Source organism: Schistocerca nitens, chromosome 8, assembly GCF_023898315.1.
Source record: "Schistocerca nitens isolate TAMUIC-IGC-003100 chromosome 8, iqSchNite1.1, whole genome shotgun sequence".
Taxonomy (NCBI): Eukaryota; Metazoa; Arthropoda; class Insecta; order Orthoptera; family Acrididae; genus Schistocerca; species Schistocerca nitens.
This window is the reverse complement of record NC_064621.1, coordinates 164,800,120-164,806,957: the sequence shown is the minus strand read 5'-3', so window position 1 is coordinate 164,806,957 and position 6,838 is coordinate 164,800,120.

Sequence of the window (6,838 nt, the reverse complement as noted above, 5' to 3'; positions counted from 1 at the left end):
AACTTCTTCCTGTTTTCTCGATTGATCTGTGTTCAGTTTTTCAAGGCCCATCCCTGTGCCAACTTATAACTAAATCTGAGAGGGGTGCGATGGGGAGGTTCCCTTGTAAGTTCTACGGGACGGATGACCTTAGAAATTAAGTCCCATAGTGCTCAGAGCCATTTGAACCATTTTTTTCTCCTCCTAAATAATCATAATTGGGAATGCTCCACTCCCAGCCTTGTGCGTTATTGGTTGAAAAGAATGAATGTCTACAAATGCCCACACTGTTTTCGCAAGCTATGAATGAAAACTCTAAAAAAAAAAAATTGCTGTTGTGCAGCTATTGTCAACTGTAAACAGCAGATACTCGTCTACAGCGCGTAACCAAAATTATTAGTGGTCATTCATATTAGGCGCGTCCACACTTCCCTTTACAACGGCTTCAATTCTTCTGGGGACTCTTCCAGTGATGTGTCTGCAAGTTAGTGGAGGAATGGCAGCTCATTCTTCCTGAAAGACCGATGTTAAACGCTTGGACCTGGAGCAGACGCGGCCTTCTATCTCATCCAAAAGGCGGTCCACTGGGTTCAGGTCGGATCTCTAGGCACGCTAGTCCATTTTGGGTTTGTTATTATGCACAAACCCCACAGATGCTGTTTTGTGACAGTCATACTGACCAAAAACAATCATCGTCCCTGAACTGGTCCTCTACTGTACGCAGTACACGATGTTGTAAAATGTGTTTACATCCTTCCATATTTATTTTTTTGTCAAATTCAGTAACGGGAATACGCATTAACCCACATCCATAACATAACACCAATTCCTTCCTACTTCGCTTTGGCATTGCACATGGCGACAGGTAACATTCTATAGGCATTCATCAAATCTAAATCCTCACAATAGATTTGTTCATGGTCTAGCGTGATTCATCACTCCAAATCACTGATCTTCGGTTATCCACAGTCCTGTGGCTCGTGTCTTTGCACCACCTCAAGTGTCGCACGTAACTGACTGTAGATGATTTCATACAATTTTTTACAACCATTCTCCTCAATGTTCGATGGTCCCTGGCGTAGTGATTAACGCGACTGCCAAAGAAGCGAGAGATCCCAGGTTCGATTCTCAGTTCAGCTCGCAGTTGACTTTAGCAGTCCCTTTCCACTTCTCTCTCTTGCCCTCCACCGTCAATTTACATAATTAGTCAGTAATACCGTGAAAACGAGAGATATAAAAGCAGTCTCTGTGCTGTCTCCACTACAAAGGCCTATTGTGCTGGATACTCTGTCTACAAATTCAGCAGCCACAACAGTAAGCTAACACGAGGGATACTTGGAAAGTAAAGTCCGACAGGTCAGAAAATGGAATGACAATCTGTTGAAACTTTGCGCAGATGAGATTGGCTGTGTTCCTAGTAAGCATGTCGATCGCGTCACGCCGCTCTTTTTAGTTCTCAGTACACAGTGAGCACATAAAGAACAATAGTCTCCTTCCAAGTGTCGGTGCCAGCTGCGAAGTTTCACCTGATTTCCTGCAAACTCTCATAACACATCTGCAATGCATTTCCTTCCTCATAATAGTTTTCGGCCGCAGACTGCAGGGGCAATGACTGTGCTCACGTGAAAAGCTGGCTATGAAGACGACGTTTTGTCACAGACAACGAACTACAGACCAGTGTAGAGAAGTGACGGAAAGCGCAGGTGGCTGCCTTCTACACGCATCCAAAAAGTTTTGCATCACCTGGGTTTCGAGGGTTCGGGAACCTGTAAGGAAAATTGGAATAGAGATCAACATAAGCATCATTTCCACCGTTTCTTATTCGTCATGAAAACCACACATTGCATGTTGTATCAACATATAGCGAGACCTTCAGAGTTGGTGGTCCAGATTGCTGTACACACCGGTACCTCTAGTATCCAGTAGCACATCCTCTTTCACTGTTTCATGCCTGTATTCATCGTGGCATACTATCCACAAGTTCATCAAGGCACTGTTGGCAAGATTGTCCCACTCCTCAACGGCGATTCGGCGTAGATCCCTCAGGGTGGTTCATGGGTCACGTCGTACATAACAGCCCTTTTCAATATATCACAAACATGTTCGACAGGGTTCATGTCTGGAGAACATGCTGGCCACTCTAGTCAAGAGATGGCGTTATCATGAAGGAAGTCATTCACAAGATGTGCACGCTGGGGGCGCGAATTTTCGTCCAAGAAGACGAGTGCCTCAACAATATGCTGCCGATATGGTAGCGCTATCGGTCGGAAGATGGCATTCACGTATCGTACAGCCGTTACGGCACCTTCCATGACCACCAGCAGCGTACGTCGGCCCCACATAATGCCACTCCAAAACATCAGGAGAACTCCACCTTGCTGCACTAGCTGGACAGTGTGTCTAAGGCATTCAGCGTTACCGGGTTGCCTCCAAACACACCTCCGACGATTGTCTGGTTGAAGGAATATGCGACACTCATGCGGTCCATTCGGCATGATGTTGGGCCCATCTGTACCACGCTGCATGGTGTCGTAGATTCAAAGATCGACCTGACCATGGATGTCTGGAGTGAATTTGTGCATCATGCAGCCTATTGTGCACAGTTTGAGTCCTAACCCGCTGTACTGTGGCTGCACGAAAAGCATTATTCAACATGGTGGCGTTGCTGTCTGGGTTCATCCACTGCACTAGTAGGCCTTGGGTGCCCCGAGCGAGGCATGTCATCGGCAGTTCATGTCTCTCTGTATCTCCTTCATGTCCGAACAACAACGCTTTGGTTCACTCCGAGACGCCCGGACACTTCCCTTGTTCACAGCACTTCCTCGCAGAAAGTAACAATGCAGACGCGATTGAACCGCGGTATTGATCGTCTAGGTATGGTTGAACTACAGACAACACGAGCGGTTAACCTCCTTCCTGGAGAAATGACTGGAACTGATCGGCTGTCGGGCCCTGCCTCTAATAGGTGCTGCTCATGCATGGTTGATTACATTTTTGGGATGGTTTAGTGACATCTCTGAACAGTCAAGGGACTGTGTCTGTGATACAATATACACAGTCACCTCCAGGAGTTCTGGAAACTGCGGTGATGCAAAACTTTTTTTGATGTATGTATGACGAGGGGAATTGAAAAGCTGTTACAACGCTGCGACAAATGTCCAAGACTGAGCGGTGACTATTTAGAGAGGTATCTGGAAGCTGTTGAAAATAAAACAATTTTAATTGCACAGTGCTTTCCATTTCACTACAGGTCGGACCTTACTTTCCGAATAGCCCTCGCAGAACCGCCTCGAGTGGGCCGGTAATGTCAAATTAATGTTGTGGAAAAATTCTACTCGGAAAACATATACATTTACTAAGCTATCTCTCCTTACTAGGATGTTCACTACTGTCCATTAAAATTGCTACACCACGAAGAAGACGTGCTACAGATGCGAAATTTAACCGTCAGGAAGAAGAAGATGTGATTTGCAAATGATTAGCTTTTCAGAGCATTCACACAAGGTTGGCTCTGGTGGCGACACCTACAACGTGCTCACATGAGGAAAGTTTCCAACCGATTTCTCATACACAAACAGCAGTTGACCGGCGTTGACTGGTGAAACGTTGTTGTGATGCCTCGTGTAACGAGGAGGAATGCGTACCATCACGTTTCCGACTTTGATAAAGGTCGGATTGTAGCCTATCGCGATTGCGGTTTATCGCATCGCGACATTGCTGCTCGCGTTGGTCGAGATCCAATGACTGTTAGCAGATTATGGAATCGGTGGGTTCAGTAGGGTAATACGGAACGCCGTGCTGGATCCCAACGGCCTCGTATCACTAGCAGTCGAGATGACAGGCATCTTATCCGCATGGCTGTAACGCATCGTGCAGCCAGATCTCGATCCATGAGTCAACAGATGGGGACGTTTGCAACACAACAACCATCTGCGCGAACAGTTAGATGACGTTTGCAGCAGAAGGTACTATCAGCTCGGAGACCATAGCTACGGTTACCCTTGACGCTGCATCACAGACAGGAGCGCCTGCGATGGTGTACTTGACGACGAACCTGGGTGCACGAATGGCAAAACGTCGTTTTTTTTTTTCGGATGAATCCAGGTTCTGTTACAGCATCATGATGGTCGTATCCGTGTTTGGTGACAACGGGGTGAACGCACATTGGAAGCGTGTATTCGTCATCGCCATACTGGCGTATCACCCGGCATGTTGGTTTGGAGTGCCATTGGTTACACGTCTCGGGCACCTCTTGTTCCCATTGATGGCTCTTTGAACAGTGGGCGTTACATTCCAGATGTGTTACGACCCGTGGCTCTACCCTTCATTCGATCCCTGTGAAACCCTACATTTCACTAAGCTAATGCATGACCGCATGTTGCATATCTGTACGGGCCTTTCTAGATACAGAAAATGTTCGACTGCTGCCCTGGCCAGCACATTCTCCAGATCTCTCAACAACTGAAAACGTATGGTCAATGGTGGCCGAGCAACTGGCTCGTCACAATACGCCAGTCACTACTCTTGATGAACTGAACGTTATTATGGCCAGATGTGGTTGTTCTAGGCACTTATTTATCTGGATCTATGCACTCAAATTGCGTGAAAATGTAATCACATGTCAGTTCTAGCATAATATATTTGTCCAATGAATACCCGTTTATCATCTGGATTTCTTCATGGTGTAGCAATTTTAATGGCCAGTAGTGTAATTCCATTAGTAATAAGAAGGTAGTTTTTTATGGAAGCATGATTCTGGGGTGCAATAACAAGAAACAGTTATACATCTTCACATACGCATACGAAGAAGAATTGGTGGAACAGCCGTTTAGGGCACTGGGAAACGATATGCATCAGGTTCTAGACTAGCACTGTTGGACATGGACGCCACGCGTTGTTACTCACACCATCGGACGATCGATACACAACTGGCCAGGAATCAGTCACCCTGATGGCGTGTAATCCTCTACTCGATTGACGAATAAGGAGCATCTGCTTGAAATACATCGAAACTGTTGCTTGAGATAACACTATCTGCGTAAAATCTGAAATATGCGTCTTATAGGTCACATCTAAGCGCACCTTTTCCAGTATAAAATTTCATATAAATCGCGTTATTTGATATGAAAATGAAAGTGAGCTGATTTCATATATGTAGTTGAGTATGAGTCGGCATCAGGGTAGTGAATTGAAAGGTGGCTACACTGAGTCAAAGCGCCAGAGATTGCGTCAAAGATTATTATTCCGTCGCCTCCACTGGCGCAGTACTAGTTGAGAGGATGTGGAGGGCAGTACTTGTTGAGAGGATGTCGAGGGCAGTACTAGTTCGGGGGATGTCGAGTGCAGTTGTTCTGTTGGGCGAGAGGGTAGATGGTGTTCGGTTGGTGTAATGTATATATGGAAGATGTTGCAATGATAACAGTGTGTTTTTCGTCAATATACACTCCTGGAAATTGAAATAAGAACACCGTGAATTCATGGTCCCAGGAAGGGGAAACTTTATTGACACATTCCTGGGGTCAGATACATCACATGATCACACTGACAGAACCACAGGCACATAGACACAGGCAACAGAGCATGCACAATGTCGGCACTAGTACAGTGTATAACCACCTTTCGCAGCAATGCAGGCTGCTATTCTCCCATGGAGACGATCGTAGAGATGCTGGATGTAGTCCTGTGGAACGGCTTGCCATGCCATTTCCACCTGGCGCCTCAGTTGGACCAGCGTTCGTGCTGGACGTGCAGACCGCGTGAGACGACGCTTCATCCAGTCCCAAACATGCTCAATGGGGGACAGATCCGGAGATCTTGCTGGCCAGGGTAGTTGAATTACACCTTCTACAGCACGTTGGGTGGCACGGGATACATGCGGACGTGCATTGTCCTGTTGGAACAGCAAGTTCCCTTGCCGGTCTAGGAATGGTAGAACGATGGGTTCGATGACGGTTTGGATGTACCGTGCACTATTCAGTGTCCCCTCGACGATCACCAGTGGTGTACGGCCAGTGTAGGAGATCGCTCCCCACACCATGATGCCGGGTGTTGGCCCTGTGTGCCTCGGTCGTATGCAGTCCTGATTGTGGCGCTCACCTGCACGGCGCCAAACACGCATACGACCATCATTGGCACCGAGGCAGAAGCGACTCTCATCGCTGAAGACGACACGTCTCCATTCGTCCCTCCATTCACGCCTGTCGCGACACCACTGGAGGCGGGCTGCACGATGTTGGGGCGTGAGCGGAAGACGGCCTAACGGTGTGCGGGACCGTAGCCCAGCTTCATGGAGACGGTTGCGAATGGTCCTCGCCGATACCCCAGGAGCAACAGTGTCCCTAATTTGCTGGGAAGTGGCGGTGCGGTCCCCTACGGCACTGCGTAGGATCCTACGGTCTTGGCGCGCATCCGTGCGTCGCTGCGGTCCGGTCCCAGGTCGACGGGCACGTGCACCTTCCGCCGACCACTGGCGACAACATCGATGTACTGTGGAGACCTCACGCCCCACGTGTTGAAAAGTCCGTCAACTGCACATACGGTTCACGTCCACGCTGTCGCGGCATGCTACCAGTGTTAAAGACTGCGATGGAGCTCCGTATGCCAAGGCAAACTGGCTGACACTGACGGCGGCGGTGCACAAATGCTGCGCAGCTAGCGCCATTCGACGGCCAACACCACGGGTCCTGGTGTGTCCGCTGTGCCGTGCGTGTGATCATTGCTTGTACAGCCCTCTCGCAGTGTCCGGAGCGAGTATGGTGGGTCTGAGACACCGGTGTCAATGTGTTCTTTTTTCCATTTCCAGGAGTGTATATTCAGGTAAAAAAAAATTATTTCACATTTCTATACTGACAATGCCTCT